A 24,435-nucleotide genomic window follows, 5' to 3' on the forward strand; every position below is an offset into this window, starting at 1 on the left:
AGATAAAGCCCTTGTTGATATGCCCCGTAGACATTTGGAGTACAAAAAGAAAGAAGGGGCATATCAACAAGGGCTTTATCTCTCCTTTTTTGGCTTTAAAAGCCAAAAAAGGAATGATAAAACTAGCGCCCTATCAACAACAGGGTGCTCACACGCAAATTTGCATGTTAGCACCCTTTTACTCTACGCTTCCCCTTGCATCTCTAATGAGATGCAAAGGGGGCGTTCCAGAGTAAAATAATAGGAGAAATGTCGCTAAGCGACATTTCTCCTATTATCAAGAATGTCGCTAACCCTGTTAGAGACAAAAAAAGCAGCGCTAACCGCGGTTAACGCTGCTTTTTTACGTCTGGTATTTTTCTGACTTAGCCATGATATCCTATGGAAGGAGGATTTCATGGCTAAGTTTGTCTGTCCCTATCAACAAGGTAACGTGAGATTATCGCTGGGTTTCCAGCGATAATCTCACGTTAGCCTGTTAGCGTGAGGATTTTTATCGCTATTGAGATAAGCGTTGCTAATAGCACGCTATCTCAGCGATAAAAATTCACGCTAGCCGGCGATAATTATCCGAGCGCTAAGTGCGCTTAGAGATAATTATCGCCGGTTGTTGTTGATATGCCCCAGAGTTAGCTAACGAGCAACTGTCTCTCTGTGTGTTCACGGTAGACTAGGCTGGAGTGTAAGTGTGGTGGGTCCTAGCAAGAGGGACATTCTAGGCCTGTCCCAAATTTTGCAATTGGGAAACGCACTTGTGCCGCCAAACAGTCCCTCCAGCAAACAACCCCCCCCCCTTCCTTGCTACTCCCGACCTCTATCGACAGAATGTTACAGAGGGCGATAGGAGTGGTAACCTCAGAAATCAAACTTACTGAGAGGCGTCTTTCCCCCACCCCAGATTTGTGACTTCCACTGACTGACCGATCCATTTCAAGAACCCCCACCCCACCACCATTGCTTCCAAGGGAAGCGCCCAGGGCATCTCCACGACCAGAAGCGGCCCACAAAACAGTACCTTGTAAGGGTGGTGCTACTCTTACTTCATGTAAGATTGGGAAGCGCAGGCAAACAAATGGGGTGGGGGGGGCTCCCAATAGTAAGAAAGCCAAAGAGGGCCAACGACTGGCGTGGTTTCCTCCAGCGTAATAAGCGGCTGCACTGTCAGCGCCCAAACCGAGCTGGTTTATCCGTTCTGGGTACAGAGTGTGGTGGGAGGTCGACTGGCTCCGTTCAAAACGATTGTAAAGGAAGAGCTTGCTCCTTTCGAAGATCAAATACACAAATTGGAAATATTGGGGGAGACTAGGCTAGGTATCACGTGGAATTATCAAACCCAACCCATCTTGAGGGGCTCTGACTTCAATCGCCAGGTAGACACTCCTGGCCTGCCACCCCCAGATACTCTAGGGCCTCAAAGGAACCAAGACTCCACCGCCTTACGCAGCCCTAGCGTGCGCAATAATCAAACTAGCAGGAGGGACAAAACTGTTTAGTCGCCTTTATTAAGACCAGGACAACAGCAGGCGCAAGTTCACATGACTCGCACAACAAGCAGGAATCCCAACCCGAGGCCAGCGGTGACCGCTTAGTCAATACTAGGCAGAATGAAAATAAAATTGTCACTTCTCTACCAGGGCCAGCGAGTATAGAGAGGGGTATGCAGGAGGAGAGAGTAATGCTGGTAATACAGAAGTGATAATACCACCCACTATAAATTTGCCCCCAGCCTCATCTCCTTATGTCATCGTGCTGACAGGGGTACCAGTGATAAAAAATGGCCAGCAAGAGTCATATTTGGATCTTAGGAACAAAAGCTTATTTTGGTTGGCAAGGCATATAAAATTCCCCATGATAGGGCAGGAGAAATTTTGTTGGTTAGGTGGGAAATAGCCCCAAGATGAAGCAGGGAGACTGCATAGCTATAAACTTTAGGAATCCCCAGACCGTTCTCTGGCTTTTAAGCCAGGAAATTAGTCCCCGAGAGTCACACACTGAGATCCAAGCGCTACCATTAGATCACTTTTATTTACGCCGCCACATACCAGACAGGGCTAATACCTCCTTAGATCCTGACGGACGACCACAGTACTACCAGAGCAACAATTGTGGGTATCCCTCCTTCAGACCCTTGCTGTTTCATGTACCTGTAAGCAATAGATTTGAGGGCCTTGAAGAAGTGGATTGACAAATAGAGAGGAAAGGGGGGAGCGGGGGGTCAGAGGGCCGATGCGAGAGGCACCTGCGCATGTGCAGTACATGGCATGGATGGGGGGTTTAGGCCCGAACGCAGGGCAGACGCTGGGGGGTGGAAAAGGTGTCTATGGAAAGGCGTCCAACATTTAGGCAGGGGCCCCCAAGGCCCGATTAGCGGCCAGAACGTGGCGGCAGGGGACCCCACATGGCCAGGTGAGGGTAAAGCCCGCGGCTGGGGCGAAATGGAAAGAGCTCCGGCGGGAGAGGCGGCCCCCCGTGCATGCGTTCGACAGGGCAGAGGAGGGCCAGACGGCCCGGGCAGCGGCCGGACCTGACAAGAGGCAGCAGAAGCGGAAAAATATGCCACAAAGCCCGCGGCAGAGGCGAAAGCTGCGAGGGCTCCGGCGAGGGTAGACGCCCCACGCAGCAGGGAAGAGCACCCAGACATAGAAGGACCATCGTCGCCGCCGCAGGAGGAGCGGGCGGGAGCCGGGGATGTGGGGACCCACGCCCGGCCCTCGGTTGCCCGCACGTTGAAGGCCCCCCACACAGCGCCGTAAGGAAGGCCCCGAAGTGCCCGGGGTCCAGCGCAGGACCAGGACCCTGCCGTCAGCCGGGGCACCAGCCAGAGCACAGGAGGTGAGCGGGGGGGAGATGTGGCCAAGGGCTGACAATGGGGAGGCCGAGGCCCGGGTGCCTAAGGGGATGTTAGACCTGGCACCTTGGCGTGAGTCTGCCTTCCACTTTTTGTCGCTGTGCCTCATGTTTCTTGCTGGTGTTAGCTGCTCAGAGCACTGTGCCACTGCCAACCAGTGCCACAGTGCAAGTGCTCCCTATTTAAAATGTATATGTTGGTTGGATTCCATGATTGGCTTATTTGGTTGACTGTCAAACCCCAGTAAAGTGCACCAGGAGTGCCCAGGGCTTGTAAATACAAATGCTGCTGTTGTGCCACCCACAGAAGAGGCCTAGTAAAATGTGTCTAAGGTCTGCCATTGCAGAACCTGCGTGCAGTCTGGTACTGTCATGCTGACTGGGCAAGTGCACCCACTTGCCAGTCCCTAAACCTTCCCTTAACTTCATATTAGTCACCCCTATGGTAGGCCCAAGGGCATGGTGCATTGTAAGCATAAGGTAGGACAAGCCCTGATGTGTCTGGCATGTCCTAATAGTGAATTACAGCCATTTTCGTTTTTCACTATTGTAAGGCTACCTGTTCTCCATAGGCCAGAATGGGCTGTTACAATTGTTACATTCTATGATCCGAACAGACCCAGGGAACATGGTAGAAATTCGAGTTTAGTATGCCTGAACTCAGAATAATAAAATACATCTTTTAGTAAAGTTTATTTTAATATTCTGTGTTTGCAAATGCCACTTTTAGAAAGCTGGTATTTGCTTGCCCAACAATTTTAGCCCGCCTCTGCTAGGATGTGTATCTGCTGTTTGGTTTCTGTGAGTGACAGGGCTGGGGAATTCCAGGAGACAGGCTGGGGCAGCCCGGTGGTGAATAGAGAGATTGACATCCAGATGGGTGGGAGGAGTACACCTGGACTCTGAATAGGGCTGTGCTCTGCCACCACAATGCTGGCTCCACCTCCTGCGGAGCGGCTGATGTCTCTGCCCTGCACCCTGAATATAAAGTCAGAGTCATGTCAACAAAGTGCTCAGGAACTGGTTTGGACTGGGCAAAGGCCCCTCTACCCCAGAGGAACAAAGGAATTAGGGGTATAAGTATTGGGACCCTGCTCCCAAGAAATTAGATCCTGCTTGACAAGAAGAACCTCTGCCTGAGGAGAAGGAACTGGGAAAGCTGTAAGGAGGAGTACTGTCCCTGACCTGGGGGATTGGCCTGCAGTGGTTGCATTGCTGCTGAAGGAGAGGAGAAAGACTACAAAAGACTTTATTTCAACTTGTGCTTAAAAAGATCTCCAAGGGCCTCCTGTTAAGAAGTCCCAGGAACAAAATGACTTCACCCCCAGCTTCCCCCTGAACTCTGCTGTGTGAGTTTTGCCCCTCCTAGAGTGCTGGAACCAGTTTTGGGGCCTCTGGGAGCTGTGCCTGCTGTTGGGAAGCTGGCTAAGAAGAAAGAAACCAAAGATCTCCACTGTTTCACGCACAGCCGGCTTAGCGAGAAAATTTCCGTCGCACCGCTCGTAAGCGTGCAGAATTTTATCGCTGAGGACATTGTCGCAGAGCCTGCTGCCGCTGAGCCAGATCAGCGCTGGAAAACTCATCGCCCCGCTCGTTAGCGGACCGAATTTGATTGCTACCAGCCAAGATCCACGCTTCGCCTATTAGCGGGAAGAATTCTATTGCTGCGAACTTCGTCGCAGAGCCTGCCACTGCTGTGTGGAATCGTCGCAGAACAAGCCAAGATCATCGCACCGCTCGTTAGCGTGAGTAATTTTATCGCTGCTAAAATCGTCGCAGACTCAACCAAGATAACCGCTGGTGAAACTGTCGCCACACTCGTTAGCGGGCCGAAGTTTGTCGCATTGTGCCTTAGCGAGTAAATTTATACCAGATAAGCTACACCTTGATTTTCATCCCTGAAGTGCCGCTAGTAACTTTTTATCGCATGATAAGGTACTGTGGGTTAAAACGGACGCTAAGGTGAATGATTTTGTCGCTAACCTAAGAACTCTTTCTAAAATCATATTCTTGAACTGTGTATGTCATTTTTGTCGTTATTTGGTCTTGTGCTAAGCCTTTATATAAAAGATCACTATTTTTTATATAAATCTAGTGTGGAGTCGATTTGTGGTGTTGTCACTGAGTTACTGTGTGTGTGTGTTCACAAATGCTTAACCTGAATGCTCTGAGATAGGCCTTGTCTGCTCGCGCCAAGCTACCTAGAGGGTGAGCAGGGGTTATTGTTGGAGTACACCCCCTTACCCTGACTGGAGGAAAGGTTCCCTGCTTGACACAAGTACCTACCTGTGCCAACCAGAGAACCCGGATTCTAACATTGGTGGTCAGTGGTAAGGATTTCGAATTTGCATTTGTGATACATATACAGTGATTGGTGAACGCCACAGAGTGAAGGCAGACCAATAGCGCAACCACATACTTTTTTAATTTTCGTTTTGCTGGAAATCGCCATTTTTTAAGAAATCATGCCTGGTTCAGTCGTTGTGGGGAGAGCAGCATCTGTAGTCTCTGAAATTGAAGATATTGAATGGGAAGAGGAGAGACTAGAGAGCTACACCAAGGCCCAGCTGAAGGGCTTCTGTAAAAAGTTCCAAGTCCCCATTGTTGGATGTAAGCTCAAGGCAGATCTACTCAAGGCGCTGAGGGCCTGGATTGAGTCAAGATCGCATGAGGAGGCAGAAATAATGAACCAGCAGGAAGCGTCCATAGTTTTGGCAGAGACCTGTTGCCAGAGGAGTTGGCAGACAGGAAAGAAACCAGGATGCATGAAATGGAGATGGCAAAACTTAAATTGAATGGGCAGCTGGAGCTGGAAAGCAAAAAGATGGCTCTGGAAGAGATAAAATTCCAGATGGAGCATGAGATGAAGTTGAGGGAATTAGATCTAAAGGCTAAAAGTTTAGAGTCTACTCCCTCTGGTGGCAGCACACCGTCAGTGCAGGCAGAATCAAGGGTGTACATACCCAAAGATGTGGTGTAAGAATTTTTAAGGGTGATGACATAGGACAGTGGTTCAAAGCCTATGAGGTAGCCATGTCTTCCCACCGGGTCCCTGAGAAAGATTGGGGAGCGGGGTTGTGGGGGCAGTTCCTTAGTGAGGGGCGGGACACACTGCTAGACTTGCCTATAGATGATGATAATTCTTATCCCCATATGAAAGAAGCGTTGATGACTAAGTATGGGTTAACCCCTGAGTTGTATAGGCAAAGGTTCAGGGGTTGCACAAAGATTCCAAACAGTGCGTATGTTGAGTATTTAACTTTTTTTTGCAGAGCACTGGATGGTTGGGTGAAGGGTAGCAAGGTTGAAGATTATCAAGGTCTCTTTGATTTCATTGCATGGGAGCACTTGTCCAGTTATTGTTTTCCTGAGCTACGCCAGCACCTGATTGATAGTAGGCTGACTAACCCTAGAAAGCTTGCTGAGGAGGCGGACCGCTGGGTCAGTACCAGGGTCCACAAGGGTCCAATGGGAGATTCCGCCAAAGGTGGGCAGGGTCCCCAGCAGAAAAGTGGGGGGACAGGGGTAACCAGAGGGAGTTCCCAAGAAGGCCCCAAAGCAATGCCCAAGGGAACCAAGGGAAAGGTTCTCAGCCTCCCCCACCCCAGAAACCGACCGGGGCCCCGACAGGTCCACCTGTTCAAAAGGGGCCCCTAAAATGTTACAAGTGTGGTAACATGGGTCATTTTGCCTCTGATTTAAAGTGTCCTTTGTATGGTAAACCAGCACCCACTGGTGCTCCGCCCCGGCTGATGGCTAGTGTAGCCTTGGGGGAGGAGAGGGCAGTCCAAGGTGGGTGGGGTCCCGCAGAGATGTCCCTTGTCTCATTAGGAGACTGTGAGATGGTCCCCCAAACCCAGCTGCCTGAGAACACTAAGAAATACAGGCAGTGGGTGACCATTAATGGCCGTAGGGTGGAAACTCTCAGAGATACAGGAGCCAGTGTGACAGCTGTCAAGTGTCACCTGGTGTCTCAAGAGCAGGTTGTCCCAGGAGCATTCTATCCAGTTGTTGCCGCTGACAGCACAGAGAGTCACTGCAAGGTGGCTCACGTTCCCTTTGAGTGGGGGGGGGTCTCTGGTACTCTTCAGGTAGCAGTGGGGCCTGCCATGCCTGTAGACTGTCTGTTGGGGAACGATTTCGAGAGCTCACCTTGGGCTAAGGTGGAGCGGAGTGCCCACCTGGAGATGTTGGGTATGCCGGATTGGGCGTGTGTCACCCCACGGTCCATGGCAGCAAGTAGAGGTGCTCAAGAGGTCCTGGAGCCTGAGAGGAAGGCTCAGGGACCGGCCTTAGAGAGAAGAGGCAGGGGGCACGGGAAACCAGCCCCTGAAGTTCCCACGCTCCAGGAGGAAGCAGACCTTGAGGGGGATGCCCTGGAGCCTACTGGGAAACAGATAGCTGAACTGGGGGACCTGCCTGAGCTGACCCATTGGCAGCAGGAAGGAGGGCCTTCCAGGGAGGACTTTTGTAAGGCACAGAAAGAATACCCTTCTCTCGTGGTTATGCGGCAGCAGGCTGCAGACCAGGCCGCAGGTGATCAGTCTGGGTCACATTTCATTTACTGGGAGAACGACCTCCTATATACAGAGCCTAAGGTTGCTGAGCCTGGGTCAGCCCGGGCGCTGGTGGTACCCCAGGACTTCAGAGCCTTCCTACTGGGGCTGGCTCACGATGTGCCATTGGCAGGACATTTGGGGCTGGACAAGACCTTTGAAAGGCTTGTCACCCACTTTTATTGGCCCCAAATGCGCAGGAGTTCAGACACTCACTGCAGGACCTGTCAGACTTGCCAGGCAAGTGGAAAGAGTGGGAGGAAGCAGAAGGCTCCACTCCAGCCATTCCCTGTGGTCGGTACCCCATTCCAGCGAGTGGAGATTGACATTGTGGGGCCACTGGACCCCAGGACAGCCATGGGCAACAGGTTTATCCTGGTCCTGGTGGACCATGCCACATGGTACCCGGAAGCCATCCCTCTGAGGACAGTGACGGCCCCCGTGGTGGGACGTGCACTGATGGGAATTTTCTCCAGAGTGGGATTCCCTCTAGAGGTGGTGTCTGACCGGGGTACCAATTTCATATCCAAGTATATGAAATCCCTTTGGCAAGAGTGTGGTGTAACCTACAAGTTCACCACACCTTACCACCCCCAAGGAAACGGGTTGGTTGAGAGATTCAACTGTACCCTCAAGGGCATGATAATGGGTCTGGAAGAACCCATGAGGCGTAAGTGTGACGTCCTCTTGCCATGCCTTCTCTTTGCGTACTGTGAGGTGCCACAGAAGTCTCTAAGGTTCAGCCCCTTTGAGCTCCTGTATGGCCACCCAGTGAGAGGACCTCTAAGTCTGGTCAAGGAAGGCTGGGAGCAATCTTCCCAGGAAACCTCCCCAGAATGTATATAGCTACATGCTGGCCTTCAGGAATCAGACTAGGCGATTCAGGCAACTTGCTGAGGCAAATCTGGAAGCCAGCCGGGAGGAGATGAAGTGATGGTACGACCAGAATGCCACTCTGGTAGAGCTTCAGCCTGGACAGAAGGTGTGGGTCTTGGCCCCCGTGGAGCCTTGTGCGCTCCAGGATAAGTCGACCGGTCCCTTTGAGGTTGTGGAGCGCAAGAGTCCTGTTACCTATTTGGTGGACTTGCGGTCTCCAAGGAACCCCTTAAGAGTCCTTCATGTCAACCGCCTCAAGCCCCACTTGGAGATGTCCCAAGTGGGCATGCTCTTGGCAACAGATGCTGGGATGGAAGTGGAGACCGAGCCTCTTCCTGACCTCCTGTCAGCCCAGGAGCAAAATGGGTCAGTGGATGGTGTCATCCTCTCTTTCGCCCTGACCCCTGAGCAACAGAATGATTGTCGCCAGCTGCTGGGACAATTTTCTGATCTGTTTTCCCTGGTTCCTGGTGTCACTGATTGGTGCGTCCATGATGTGGACACTGGGGATAGTACACCTGTGAGGCACAAGGCCTACAGGGTGACTGACAGGGTGAGGGCATGCTTCAAGGAGGAGGTCTCCAAGATGTTTGCACTCGGGGTAATTGAGTCCTCCAGCAGTCCTTGGGCCAGCCCAGTGGTCTTGGTCCCAAAGGCTGCAGCGCCGGGAGCCACACCCGAACTCCGGTTCTGTGTGGACTACAGAGGACTCAATTCGGTCACTAGGACCGACGCACACCCCATCCCCAGAGCTGATGAGCTCATAGATCGGCTAGGGGCTGCCAACTACCTCAGCACGTTTGACTTAACGTCTGGGTATTGGCAGATCGCCTTGACCGAGGGGGCCAATTAGAGGTCAGCATTTTCCACCCCAGATGGGCACTACCAGTTCCGGGTTATGCCCTTTGGGATGAAGAATGCCCCTGCCACCTTCCAGAGGTTGGTCAACCAGGTGTTGGTTGAACTGGACTCGTTCAGTGCAGTCTACCTGGATGACATCGCAGTGTTCAGCTCCACTTGGGAAGAACACCTGCGCCACCTCTGGGAAGTGTTGATGGCGCTGCGGAGGGCAGGCCTCACGATCAAGGCGAGTAAGTGCCAGATCGGGCAGGGTTCCGTGGTGTACTTGGGGCACCAGGTTGGGAGCGCCCAGGTGGCGCCCCTTCAACCCAAGATAGACCCCATCCTGAATTGGGAGTCACCCAAAACCCAGACAGAGGTGAGAGCCTTCCTAGGTCCCACCGGGTACTACAGGAGGTTTGTCAAGGGGTATGACAACATTGTTGCCCCCTTGACAGCGCTGACTTCTAGGAAGCAGCCCAGGAAAGTGATTTGGACTGACACCTGTCAGAAAGCTTTTGAGGCCCTGAAAACTGCTATGTGCACGGCGCCCGTGCTCTTGGCTCCCAACTTCTCCAAAGAGTTTATCATTCAGACAGATGCTTCAGAGCATGGTGTGGGGGCTGTTCTTTCACAGATTAATGAGGAGGGCCTAGTTAACCTGTAGCCTTCCTTAGCAGGAGGTTACTTCCACAGGAACAGAGATGGAGTGCTATTGAGTGTGAGGCATTTGCTGTGGTCTGGGCACTGAAGAAGCTAAGACCATACCTGTTTGGGTCTCACTTCCGGGTTCAGACATACCACAGGCCCCTCAGATGGTTGATGCATATGAGGGGTGAGAATCCAAAGCTGTTGAGGTGGTCCATTTCCCTACAGGGTATGGATTTCACGGTGCAACATCGCCCTGGTACAGATCACGCCAATGCTGACGGTCTGTCCAGATTTTTCCGCCTTAGTGATGAGGAACACCCTGGGGTAGGGTAGTTCTCCCCACATTTCAGCTGGAGGGGACACGTGTTAGACCTGGCACCTTGGCGTGAGTCTCCCTTCCACTTTTTGTCGCTGTGCCTCATGTGTCTTGCTGGTGTTAGCTGCTCAGAGCACTGTGCCACTGCCAACCAGTGCCACAGTGCATGTGCTCCCTATTTAAAATGTATATGTTGGTTGGATTCCATGATTGGCTTATTTAGTTTACTGTCAGACCCCAGTAAAGTGAACCAGGAGTGCCCAGGGCTTGTAAATACAAATGCTGCTGGTGGGATTGCAGCACTGGTTGTGCCACCCACAGAAGCGTCCTGGTAAAATGTGTCTAGGGTCTGCCATTGCAGAACCTGCGTGCAGTCTGGTACTGTCATGCTGACTGGGCAAGTGCACCCACTTGCCAGTCCCTAAACCTTCCCTTAACTTCAAATTAGTCACCCCATGGTAGGCCCAAGGGCTGGGTGCATTGTAAGCATAAGGTAGGACAAGCCCTGATGTGTGTGGCATGTCCTAATAGTGAATTACAGCCATTTTCGTTTTTCACTTTTGTAAGGCTACATGTTCTCCATAGGCCAGAATAGGCTGTTAGAATTGTTACATTCTATGATCCTAACAGACCCAGGGAACATGGTAGAAATTCGCGTTTAGTATGCCTGAACTCAGAATAATAAAATACATATTTTAGTAAAGTTTATTTTAATATTCAGTGGTTGCAAATGCCACTTTTAGAAAGCTGGTATTTACTCTCCCAACCATTTCAGCCCACCTCTGCTAGGGTGTGTATCTGCTGTCTGGTTTCTGTGAGTGACAGGGCTGGGGAATTCCAGGAGACAGGCTGGGGCAGCCCGGTGGTGAATAGAGAGATTGACATCCAGATGGGTGGGAGGAGTACACCTGGACTCTGAATAGGACTGTGCCATTCCACCACAATGCTGGCTCCACCTCCTGTGGAGTGTCTGATGTCTCTGCCCTGCACCCTGAACAGAAAGTCATGTCAACAAAGTGCTCAGGAACTGGTTTGGACTGGGCAAAGGCCCCTCTACCCCAGAGGAACAAAGGAATTAGGGGTATAAGTATTGGGACCCTGCTCCCAAGAAATTAGATCCTGCTTGACAAGAAGAACCTCTGCCTGAGGAGAAGGAACTGGGAAAGCTGTAAGGAGGAGTACTGTCCCTGACCTGGGGGATTGGCCTGCAGTGGTTGCCTTGCTGCTGAAGGAGAGGAGAAAGACTACAAAAGACTATGGGGCATATCAACAACAACCGGCGATAATTATCGCTCAGCGCTCTTAGCGTGAGGATAATTATCGCTGGCTAGCGTGAATTTTTATCGCTGAGATAGCGTGCTATTAGCAACGCTTATCTCAATAGAGATAAAAATCTACACGCTAACAGGCTAACGTGAGATTATCGCTGGAAACCCAGCGATAATCACACGTTACCTTGTTGATAGGGACAGGCAAACTTAGCCATGATATCCTCCTTCCATAGGATATCATGGCTAAGTCTGAAAATTAGCAGACGTAAAAAAGCAGCGTTAACCGCGGTTAGCGCTGCTTTTTTTGTCTCTAACAGGGCTAGCGACATTCTTGATAATAGGAGAAATGTCGCTTAGCGACATTTCTCCTATTATTTTACTCTGGAACGCCCCCTTTGCATCTCATTAGAGATGCAAGGGGAAGCGTAGAGTAAAAGGGTGCTAACATGCAAATTTGCGTGTTAGCACCCTGTTGTTGATAGGGCGCTAATTTTATCTCGGCTTTTTTGGCTTGTAAAGCCAAAAAAGCAGAGATAAAGCTCTTGTTGATATGCCCCTTTATTTCAACTTGTGCTTAAAAAGATCTCCAAGGGCCTGAGTAGAGCTGGCTTCCTGTTAAGAAGCCCCAGGAACAAAATGACTTCACCCCCAGCTTCCCCCTGAACTCTGCTGTGTGAGTTCTGCCCCTCCTAGAGTGCTGGAACCAGTTGTGGGGCCTCTGGGAGCTGTGCCTGCTGTTGGGAAGCTGGCTAAGAATAAAGAAACCAAAGATCTCCACTGTTTCACGCACAGCTGGCTTAGCGAGAAAATTTCCGTCGCACCGCTCGTTAGCGTACAGAATTTTATCGCTGAGGACATCGTCGCAGAGCCTGCTGCCACTGAGCCAGATCAGCGCTGGAAAACTCATCGCCCGGCTCGTTAGCGGACCGAATTTGATCGCTACCAGCCAAGATCCACGCTTCACCTGTTAGCGGGAAGAATTCTATTGCTGCGAACTTCGTCGCAGAGCCTGCCGCTGCTGTGTGGAATCGTCGCAGAACAAGCCAAGATCATCGCACCGCTCGTTAGCCTGAGTAATTTTATCGCTGCGAAAATCATCGCAGACTCAACCAAGATAACCGCTGGTGAAATTGTCGCCCCGCTCGTTAGCGGGCCGAATTTTGTCGCATTGTGCCTTAGCGAGTAAATTTCTACCGGATAAGCTACACCTTGATTTTCAACGCTGAAGTGCCGCTAGAAACTTTTTATCGCATCATAAGGTACTGTGGGTTAAAATGGACGCTAAGGTGAATGATTTTGTCGCTAACCTAAGAACTCTTTCCAAAATCATATTCTTGAACTGTGTATGTCATTTTTGTCGTTATTTGGTGTTGTGCTAAGCCTTTATATAAAAGATCACTATTTTTGATATAATTCTAGTGTGGTGTCCATTTGTGGTGTTGTCACTGGGTTACTGTATGTGGTCACAAATGCTTAACCTATAACGCTCTGAGATAAGCCTTGTCTGCTCGCGCCAAGCTACCTAGAGCGTGAGCAGGGGTTATTTTAGGAGTGTAACCCCTTACCCTGACTAGAGGTGAGGGTCCCTGCTTGTCACAAGTACCTACCTGTGCCAACCAGAGATCCCCAATTCTAACAGGGGACAAAGGGGGGGGTACAGGGAAGATGACCGTGCAGGAAGACGCTAAAGTAAAAACTCTCTTAGAACCCCTCCAGGAGGCCCGGCCGACGGCCGGGGGAGGGACGCGACCCCACCACCCTCCCTCACCACGACAAATACTCCCCAGGGGGAAGGGGGCAAGAGGAGAAGACAGGGGAGGTGGATGCACTCACCGTTAAGTCTACACGAGGGCAGCCGGATAAGAGGGTGAGCTGCGTCGTAGTCAAACAGCGTCCGGGCAGACAGGCAGGAGGGGCACCGTCGGTCAGCAAAAGAGGTCGCTCTGAGGGCGGGAAAGGTTTAAATACCTTTCCCCCACCCCCCTCTCCTACCGGAAGTGACGCCGCGCCGAGGGGACCCACCCGGGTCCCCTGAACACTATACTGCTGGCGACAGTGCCATCCTGTGGCACTAAGGCTGGCCGCCCTCTTAGGAGGGCCCCCTTCGTGGGCCTGGGGCAGCCTGGCAGTAGAGCTGGTGGTGTGTGTGGTGGAGGGCTGGGGGCGGAGGTAAGGGTTCTACAACTCATTCTACTCTTGCAAAGCCCATTTGGATTCCTTTGTGACTCCATCGTGGGCTGACACTTCCGGAGTGACTTTTTGTCTTCGTCTCACCTTAACTCAAACTAAACACGGTCAAATGCAAGCTGCCAAGTGGGAGGGACATTACCACAATCAGCCCCAAACATGGCCCCACCTCGGACTCGTTCTTAGTGCCGGCTGTCCGTGGGGTGTCCGAAGAGAATGGGCTGGCAGAGAGACAGCTGTCCTAGGGTTGGGAGATGGCGCAAACCCTGCTTCTTCCAGCTGAGTCTTTCACATTCTGTAAAGTCTGCCCCTGCCGAGACAGTCCCTGCAAGAACATCTCCCCCCGTGGCAGTCGCACCTGGGTCAGGGGGAGAGACGGTAAGAGAATTCGTATCTGTCCTATCCAGTCCGATGACACTACATCTGATCCTAGGCCTGGCCTCTCCCTCGGTCTTAGCCACAGCCCATGCGAGCCGGTGGGGAAAAGGAAAATGAAACCAGTCGTACCCTCCGCTCGCACCCTAAACCCAGGCCTACCCTCCGCTAGCACCTTAAACCCAGGTCTATCCTCCGCTAGCACCCTAAAACCAGGCCTACGCTCCGCTAGCACCCTAAAAGCAGGCCTACACTCCGCTAGCACCCTAACCCAGGTCCCAAACCCACATCCGCTCAGCAAGTCCCGCGAAAAACCCAGACCCGGGATCACCCGCTCCATACAGTTTACCCTACAGTTGAGATACAAGACATTGACGTGTTGAGTTGAGTCCGATTCATTTGGGGATAAATTTAGTAGACACAGTGAAGGGGTGCCGGATTTCTGCCACCGCACCCATACAAGAAAGAACGAATGCCCTGGAAGGGTGATCAAAGAGTTCGTCTCCAAGACCACTGCAGCCCCCCACACCCTTGTGTCTTCTGATGACTCTGTAGACATCTCCAGTGCCTTGAACACCTTTGGATGCACCACGACCAGTCTCAGAATGTACCCGCCTCTCTGGAAACCACTGCTGCTGCTACAGTAAATGGGCATGACATGGCACGGAAGGGCCCCAGGTGCAGGCTGACTCCAAAAGTGAGGGGCCCAAAGTGGTCAGCCACCACTGACCTTTCCTCACTGCCTCGCCATGAACCCCCACACCAGGTCTTACATTTACCACCAGATCGCTGCCCTTACGAGGCGGTTCTGGTGGGGGTGCCTGTTGTAAATTGAAACAACGATGTGATTAAGCATTTACTAAAGACATTAATTCCTCTGTTATAGATCGTGTTTTCTCTGTTATGTTGACCGAAGCTTGGACTCCATTTTGTATTGTCATGCTTTCACGTGTTCCCCACGAGAAGAGTCCAACCTCTGTGTTAGTTGCCCTTGCAATCTGCCTAGTAACAGTCTATAAATAGCTCCTTTGTCCATCTGGCGCATGCCCAGACTTGACCACATCTGTTATCAGTTAGCCTTGCTTGACCATGTTTTCGCGGGCTCAAGGAGTGCGTTAGCTCCGCCCACATATTGATTCAGTATCGAAAATGACTATAAATGGTAATGTTCTTCGTCTTCATGTTGTATCCACCCACTTATGAGCCCCTCTACTGTGTATAAAAGGGGACTGTGTACGAAGGTTCTTTGTGCTACTCTATGCAATACTGAAGAGTGTTGTGTGGATTGTAGGACCACCCTTAAGGGTTAATAAATGCTGTCTTTGTACTTTGCAGTTTCCGTGCCAACTTCCTTATAGATTCCATTACAGGAGAGCGAACCCTTGTGTCCTGCGGGCCTAGCTGGGGCCTGTATTCATCAATTGGCGCCCGTCACGCATGCCCCTGCTCCATCGCACACAGAAGAGGATTTCATGGCCCTGAAAAAGAAACTTTGCCACTGGCTCTTGAGAAATTCTGCCCTGACTAGCGGGGAGTTTGATGATGTCCTCGCGGTGAGTAGAGCCGGGTGGACAGGACCCTCACCAGAAGCACTGGAGGGGACTGCACCGTGGTCAGCTGTAGATTCCCAGAGTTGGCGCATCGCCTGATCACATCCGGTAGCCGGAGCGGGGCTGAGGGGCTTCCTTCTCTGCTTTCAATCCTCCCACTGGAGGATTTCTATCACTTCCTTCCACGGGCCATCTCTGTCCCCCACCCTACTACACAATGCTGGAGAGCCCATGGGATCTGACTCACAACAGATCCCGACTCACAACAGATCCTGACTCACAACAGATTCCGGCTGCTCTCGGAGCTGGATGCAAATGGTGGACTTGATTCACCCGTTGTCCATCCTAAGGGGCAATGCTGACGGAAAGAGGGTTCAGTTAAACCTGAGCCAATCACAGAGCTCGCCCCTACAAAGCCCGTTGACCTTCCAACTGAGGGTGGGATGGGTTCAGAGAGGAGGGTGTGCCAGGTATTAGTAACAGAAAAGAGCTGCTGGTACCCATCATTATCTCGGGTGAACTCCCCTGAACCCCTCGAACCAGAAGGAATCTGCTTTAACTGAAGATACCTCTTCCACAAAGCGTACAGAGGCTTTACGAAGGCTTTCCTTCAACGTTGCAGGGATTCAACAAAAGATCTCCAACACTGAATGGTTACACTTTATTGAGGCTTTTGACGTCATATGCTGTGAGGAGACATGGTCCTATGACCACATGTCGCTAAATGGGCTTGGGTTTTTCTGTTCACCCGCAGTCCCCTCTGCTCTGGAAGAGTAGGCTTTTAGGGCCAGATGTATGATCATATTTTGCAGTCGCAAACGGGAAATCGGCCCCTTTGCAAATGCAAATTTGGTCTGCCCCATGTACTAACCCTATTTTGCGACTCCGTAACCTTTTACCGACTCACAAAATAGGGTTTGCAACTTGCTATTAGGATGCGGTGTGCCAGGGGCGCCCCTTCCTAATAGCAACTTGCACTGTGATGTAAGATTGTTTTGCGGCTGCAATTGTGGTCGCAAAACACTTGCAGTTTACCACCTACTTCAAGTATGTGGAAAACCACTTGCAAATGGGAGGAGACCTTCCCCTTTGTGAGTGTGGGTGAAAATATTTTTGAAGCGCAGGCGGTGCTCCCACATACCACTGCTTACTCATAAAAAATGAAACTGAAATGTTTCATTTTTCTTTTTCAAATGCATCTCATTTCCCTTTAAGGAAAGCGGGCTGCGTTAAAAACAAGCATTTACAATGCAATAGGTCTCGCATTTGCGAGATTTGGCACTATTGGCATTGTAAATGACAGTCCCTTTTGTTTATGTGTTTTGAAAACCTGTCAGCAACGATTAGAAGTACAAAGTGCGGATACATAAAAGGCATTGTCATTTACAGAGCCAATATGTCAAAGTTTCGAAAATGCAAGACCTATTGCATTGCTAATGCTTGTTCTCTTTCTTTGTTCTCTTGGGCATCTTTCTTCTTGGGTGCGTTTGGTTCCTGTGCTGAATTTTATGGTGCTTTTATCACTTTTTGACCAATATTGTGCATCAGTGTGACCCTGGGCATCTTCTCAACACTTTTTTACTGTCCTCTCAGTCGTATGGAAAATGTCCGGGATGTGTGTAGTCTAAGCCTCTTTTACTTTATAAGTAGTAGTTACAGGACATCCCCCACCGCAGATAAATGCCATTTCTGGCGAGGGAGATGGACGGAAATATTGATTAAATTAGAAGACTTTGCAAAAAGTGTTGGAAGCGCCACACGATTGTCTCATCACTTCCTCACGACAAAAATGTGTGAGAACCGATCAAATCTGACAATTACCATGAGATAAAATGATGCAGATGTGTATGTATAGCAAGTGATGGTAACCGTGTGAACTACGGTAAAGTCATGTGGCGGGTTCTGCGCAAGATTACGCTTGCGTAATAGATACTAAATGTAAATGTAAATGTTGTAGACTTGTAAAGCGCACAGCTGCCCCAGCAACGGGGCGTCCCGGCGCTGTAGACCACTGGGGAACCCGTCCTGGCTATCCCTGTGAGATGGTCCCTTTCTGGGTATCTCCAAGGTGAAACCAGGCATCCCCAGCATCTGTGGGGGGCCGTTGTAGAGATGAGGCAAGCTTAATGCCCAGAGTTGCCGAGTGTGTTCCTGGTTAGAGTAGGTACCGAGGCGAGAATTATCGAGTCCGTTTTGACCCTGGTCCACGACCCTAGGGTCACGCTGCGTCCGTCTCCCTTCAGGATCTGACTTCATGGCTCCATCCTCCTCTCTGTCCTTATCTACCTGTAAAGGTGGCGCGACTGCTGGGCACACTGTTCAGACTTCACTCCTACCAGAGTCGGGCCAGATGTTTGAGCATTAAGGACTGTGTTTGGAAGACCTGGCAATCTCTAGGTGAACGGTCCGAACAGCGTCGCCTTGAATTTGTGACAGTTTCCATAGAGAAGCAGCTTCATTTAATCGTGTAAAGCCAGTTTGACAGGACAGCAGCTACTGGGAAATCCTCGCATTCACCTTCTAAGAGTTTTCCAATAGATTTTACAGTCCCCTGGGAAACCATCTGTATGATGATTTTATGGGAACGTGAACTACTGTATAGAGACCTAAAAGTTTTGCACCGTTTAAACACTTTGAACAAAATATATAACATAACAGGTGTGATGCCTTTTTGAGAACATCGCGTGGCACCCGCCAGCAGACTGGTGGAAAGGAAGAGTCTGCCCTAGTCAGGACCTCCTTTCGTCCTGCGTATAAAACACAACATGGCACAACATACTCCCTCACTACCAAATTCCAGCTAAGCATTAATTAAAATTAAATCACCTTCCCAATTAAATGCCTTGCATTCCTTATCATTACATTTATTTTGCATTCATTAAATAATCCCTTCCATTACCTCATCGATGAACGCCTTGGCCTTGCTCACTTCCTTGGCTGCACGCTTTGGGTTCCTTCGGCCTCGACCTCCCCTTGCCCCAGGGCCATGCCGCCTTCTCCGCTTCTCAGCGCGTGTTCCACTAGTATGAACCCCCGCCCTGCCCCAGCTTTGCCTAATGCACATGCCTTGCTCACAGATGGCTTTGCTCTCTCCCTGGGTCAGATTCTCCTGATAAAACTAACATTTCAGTCACATATTAATTGACGATGTTGTTGAAGAACCATGCGTGTTTGTCTAGTTGACCTACATTTAGCTGATGGCTCCCTAGTATTAGGTACACCATTAAGCCTGGGCAAAGCACTACGCTACGCGAGCGTAGTTTGCGAAGTTCGCGCTACTTCGCACTACGCGAGCTGCACGTAGCACAGTGCGAACACGCGTAGCGTAGTGTTGCGTAGTGCTGCGGTCATTTTTTGCTTGCTCGCGGTCTTCAACGTCAAGTTGGCGACCGCGAGCAAGCAAAATGACATCCCGGCGAGACTTTTTCCTTGTTCGTGATCAGCAACATCAAGTTGGCGATCGCGAGCATGGAAAATAAACCTCCCGGCAAGATTCCCAATGCGAGGAGGTCAGGTTTCTCATTGCGAGTGGTCGCGTATGATCGTGACCGCTCACGATGAGAAACTACCAGTTCGCGTTGAGAAAGCTGCTGCTCGAGTAAAAATCTACTCGAGCAGCAGAAAACTACAGCTCGCACTGTGCAAGATGCCATTTTCAATGATTGCACAGTGCCGGTTGCTTGTCCGCACTGTGCAATCATTGAAAACGACATCTGGCACAGTGCGAACAAGGTACTACGCAGTTTGCGAAGTGCTACGCGTAGCTCGCATAGTGCGAACTGCACTTTGAGTAGCTTCGCGAAGTGCTACTTCACGAACTACGCCCAGGGTTATACACCATACTCCAGACCAGAATTTCCTTCTGCAAACCACTGCACTATCAAACTTTATTTCAGTTGTTGGGAAACCTGGACTACAACGTCCAGAATGCATTGCGCTGTAAAAATACATTTCTGGACTAGAGACTGGTATCTCTGGTGACCTCGACTTACCCAGTAATCACAGGTAGGCTATGGTAACCCTTGATTTGCCCTCTTGAATAGCCTAATTTTCTTCAAATATTTACCTGTAACCCATTTTACTTTACAACCAGGCATCCTGGTAAAAAAACATGAACTGCACTCCTCCTTGTAGACAGGCTGCAGCATTCCTCTGGTACCATAGTCTTGGCATCCGTGTGGCTTATGTCTGACGTGGCATCAGAGTGTACACTGAAATATTCAACCCAAACGTAGACGTACAAGTGTGACTAAAAGTCCCAGAATGCAGCCTCCTGTTGGCTATAAAGCTTGGACTGGCTGAAGGTGTCACACATGGCCTGTAGGCCCACTTGGCAGCTCTCCACAGAAACAGAAACCTTTCCCAGACAGAAAGGCGTGTCTTGTGTTGTCTTCACCCTGGGGTTGCGCTATAGAAAAAATATTGTTTGGACTAGACGTGAATGGAATGATTTCTTTTCCCCCCCAAGATTAAAAACAAGTAAAGGTGCTCTTAAAGTGAAAGCGGCAGCGCTCACAAAGTGAAATCAGCCCAGTTCACAAACAATTAAGGGGTACTTAAAAGTAAAAGCAGCGCCCTCCACAAACAAAGGTGCACAAGGTGAAAGCAGTGCCATTCACAAATAAAAATAATAAAGAAGTGAGGCCATGCTGTGTGGTAAAGCGCTGTGCTCACCTTTGTCACTTCTTACATTTCGATTGATGTTTGCGCGAATGCTATGTGTTTCTAAACTAATGCCAACATCTGTGCCAGAATGCCGTGTGTTTCTCAAAACTGAAAGCACCATCATCTGAAAACAACAACATTCCAAACACGAGCCGAGGCAATCTAAAACAAGTGGCAGTGAAATGTTAAAAAAAAAAAACACGCCCGCGAGCGGTGCGCGCGCCACAGAGAGCCATATGTTTTCAATTATCGCGCCCGTGTCTGGGCACGATAATTGAAACCACATGGGCTTTGGTGCGCGTACCAGACACCAATAGGCCGTGGGCGGAGCAATTCGCCCGCATTTGGCCTATTGCGTGCTCTGTTTTAAAAAAAAACACGCAATCAAAGCCCAATAGCGAAGCCAAAATGAAAAGCACACGCACGAGTGTGTGCGATTCCAGGCTCAGTTTTGAAATCCCGGTTAAAAGGACTCTCGCTGCGTGAGCAGAGCTGCGCACTGCATCGCTACGCGCAAGTCCTAAAAACTGCTTTATTTAAAAAGCAGACGCAGAGATGGAGGTCTGCTGACCCCAGCAGGCCACCATCCCTGGGAGTGCTAACCATTCCTAATGGGGTCGCAAATAGCACCTGCCTCATGAATATTAATGAGGCAGGCAATTGGCGACCCCCGTTAGGAATCGCAAGCAGTGTCTGAGACACTGTTGTAAATTACATTTTGCGACTCGCAATTTGTAAGGGTCGTTCATCTGGTCCTCCGTCCTTGTATCAACCGTCGTTGGGAATGTCCACGTCCGGGAACTCTGCTCGCTTCCAACTAGTGAAGATAACCTACCCTAAAGAGTTTAACTGAATTCTAATTAATTTTTACTATAACTAATTTGGGCTGCCACCAGTGGGAATTGTTGAGTATTTAGAGCTGGTACTGCTGAACCATATAGACAAGGAACCAAATGGGGTCTCCGTCTCCCTCCTATGGGCGGGTGATTTCAACATAACCAACTGCCCCTTTAGTGGGAGCCACTTCTGTGGAATTGAAAGAGGGCTGGGTGAACCTGTGGTCACATCACACAAATGTAGAACCACTACCAAGATTAATAATGGAAATATTAATCCTGCTGCTATGCCAGCCTTCGTGGGCAGAGGCAAAGGTGGTATCATCGACCACATCCTTGTGTCCGAGGAACTGGTTCCGTTGTTGAAAGCCTTAAGGTCTGCCCCTCCCCTTTCACTGATCATCCTCTTATCCCTGTCACTCTCGCTTGTGCCCTCCCAGCTCCCCCCGTGTCCAGTAAATTCCAGACTCTGACTTGCACTAAAAACAGGGGGGGGGGGGGGGTGGAGACGCAGAAAGTGGCAATTTGTTTGATGCTAGCAGAAATATCTCTGGAGTGGTGAGCACCAATTATACAGCAATCTTGGCGTACTTGGAAGAAAACTGAGCCAGCAAGCAAAGGTGAAAACTTTCCTAAGATTTGTAAATCCATTTCTGATCTTTTATAGATTGAGAACCCCCTGATGCTATGTCTAGTTTGCCCATGGTTGAATCCAGAGTTCACAAGCACTTACAAAGTCCTAAAAAGTGTAACCCACAAAATCCCCGGGGATGTAAGGCGGTAAGAGCAAGGAACTATAAAATCGCAAAAGAAAGGCCAAAATAAGAAGGAAGGCTTGAGACGAGCGACTCTGATAGAAACAGAGCCCTTTGGGACATCGTGAACAGGCCCTCTTTGGCTAAACAATCTGCATCTGGGCTAGACGGCCCTATGGTGGAGCATGAACGGGCTTCTCATTTTGAAAATATATTTAACCCTGGATTGCCTGATCACACCATAAGACCCCCGCTGACCCTGCTATAACCCCTGTGGCCTCAGCTGCATTTAGTAAGACCATCTCAGTCGGGGAAGTGCTCATGGCCGTATTCCGTCAAGCAATGGACAAGGCAGCTGGACCATGTGGGGTTCCAGCTGAGACTTAACCGTAACTAAGATTTCTGGGCCTCGCTGCTCACAAACGTTTTTAGATCCAGAATAAGAGGCGGGACGATCGAGTCATGGAGGTGGTCAGTCACAGCGACCATCTATGACAAGCATTGGCATAGCTAATAGGTCTCGCCTTTGGGACCTTATAAGTGTTTAGCCATGCAACAGTTGCATAACTAAATACTTATAAGGTCCCAAAAGCGAGACCTATTGGCTATGCAAAGCGATCGCAATGATCGCGATCAAACATCAAAGCGGCCGTGCGGCCGCAAAAGTGAAAGTAATCGCGTTAAAGCGCGGTGCGCGCGCCCGCGCACATGCACTGTAGCTCTAGGCTGGCCTGGTAGCACTTTTTGGATCCCTCTCAATAAGTCTCGTCAGAACAGCGCATGCGCTGGGTCAGGCGAGACCTAAAAAACTAGATAAGAATGTCCTCAAAAACTATCGGCGAATTGCACTGCTCGACTCATCTAGGGAAACTGGAAGCATGGGCAAATGAAAAGTCCTTTTTCACAAAAGTGCAATATGGTTTCCTTCCAGGAGTTGGCAAATACGTCAAAGCCAGGAAAGGCGCCCTACACGTGGCTTTTTATAAACCTCTCTGTGCCTTTGACTTAGTGGACAGAAACAAACTGTGGGGCATTGTGGGGGCAGGTAGGAGTGGACAAACTGTGGGGCAGGCAGGAGTGGACAAACTGTGGGGCAGTCAGGAGTGGACAAACTGTGGGGCAGTCAGGAGTGGGCAAACTGTGGGACAGGCAGGAGTGGACAAACTGTGGGGCATTGTGGGGCAGGCAGGAGTGGACTTACCTCTGTTGAGTGGGCTAAAAAGTCCAAGACACAAACATGCGAGTTCGTAACTCCCAGACACACGGGTGAACAAACGTTTCCTATTCAAGACACATGAGGGGTGAGACGTGGGTGTGTTTTGGGGGCTTTATTTGTATTAATGCCCTCGATTCCTTGCGCTCCTGACGTCCTGAAACTTGGTTCGTGTTCAGTCCCGATGCTGCCATAAGCGGATGACTCTGTTCCTTCGGCACGCGCTGCAAATGGTCCGCAAGCGCTTTTATTTCATTTATTTATTAGGTTTTGCATAGCACGAAGGCATCGGGCGCTTTACAGGGGTTGCATAACAGCAATAATGTAGGGGGCAGATTTATGAGCCCCTTGCGCCACTTTTGCGTCACTTTTCCCATGTTAAAAGTGACGCAAAAGTGGCGCAAGGGGCTCATAAATCTGCCCCTAGGTACCTTTGGCGGAGGTATACAGATATGGTGGGAGTACATTAGGTTGTGGCGCCGGTGCAGTTTTGCGGTGGATATATCATATATGTGTATATAAAGTGCTTGACATCACACGGGAGCAGTTGTACAAGATTACAAAAGGAATAGATTAAAACACATAGGGGCAGATTTATGTTGCACTTGCGCCACTTTTGCGCCGCCGTTGCGTCACTTTTGTGACGCAGCAGCGGCGCAAATCCTGCGCCATGGTGCGGGGTATTTACAACGTGACGCATCTGGGAGATGCGTCACGTTGTAAAGCCCTGCGCCACATGTAGGCGTTCCAGGGCAGGTGGGGGCGTTCCGGCTCAGCAACGCCTCCTAAAAGTGGCTGAGTGAAATCTACAAGATTTCACTCAGTCACTTTTAGGCCCATGCTGCATCAAAACCCTGCGCCTGCTTGAAGCAGGCGTAAGGATTGACGCAGCATTGTAAAGATAGGGCCCCCCAGATCATTGCTGGAGCTGCGTCGCGTTTGCGACGCAACTCCAGCAATGCGCCACTTTTCGGCACAGATGCGTCACGCATCTGTGCCGTTTTTGCCCCATGGTGCGCCGCATTACAAATGCGGCGCATCCATGGTGGCGCAGCTGTGGCGCATAATAACTGGCGCATCCCTGCTGATATGCATTTATGAGCCCCTGCGTCACTTTTGCGCCACCGGTGCGTCACTTTTTGTGACGCACCAGTGGCGTAAAACATGCGCCATGATGCGCCATATTTACAAAGTGACGCATCTACCTAGATGCGTCACTTTGTAAACCCCTGCGCTACATTATACCTGCGTCAGGTATAATGTATGCAGGGTGGGCGTTCCCACGAAAGTAAGCATCATAGAAGTGACGCAGTGAAATCTACGAGATTTCACTGCGCCACTTCTAGGGTGCAAATGCGTCAATATCTTGTGCCTGCCTCACAGCAGGCGTAGACTGACGCAGGCCCTATCACATGGGGCTTGCCCCATGTGAAAGGACACATTCCTGGAGTTGCGTCACTTTTGTGACACACTCCAGCAATGCGTCACTTTTGCGCC

The sequence above is a fragment of the Triturus cristatus genome, chromosome 11 (assembly GCF_964204655.1).
Source record: "Triturus cristatus chromosome 11, aTriCri1.1, whole genome shotgun sequence".
NCBI lineage: Eukaryota > Metazoa > Chordata > Amphibia > Caudata > Salamandridae > Triturus > Triturus cristatus.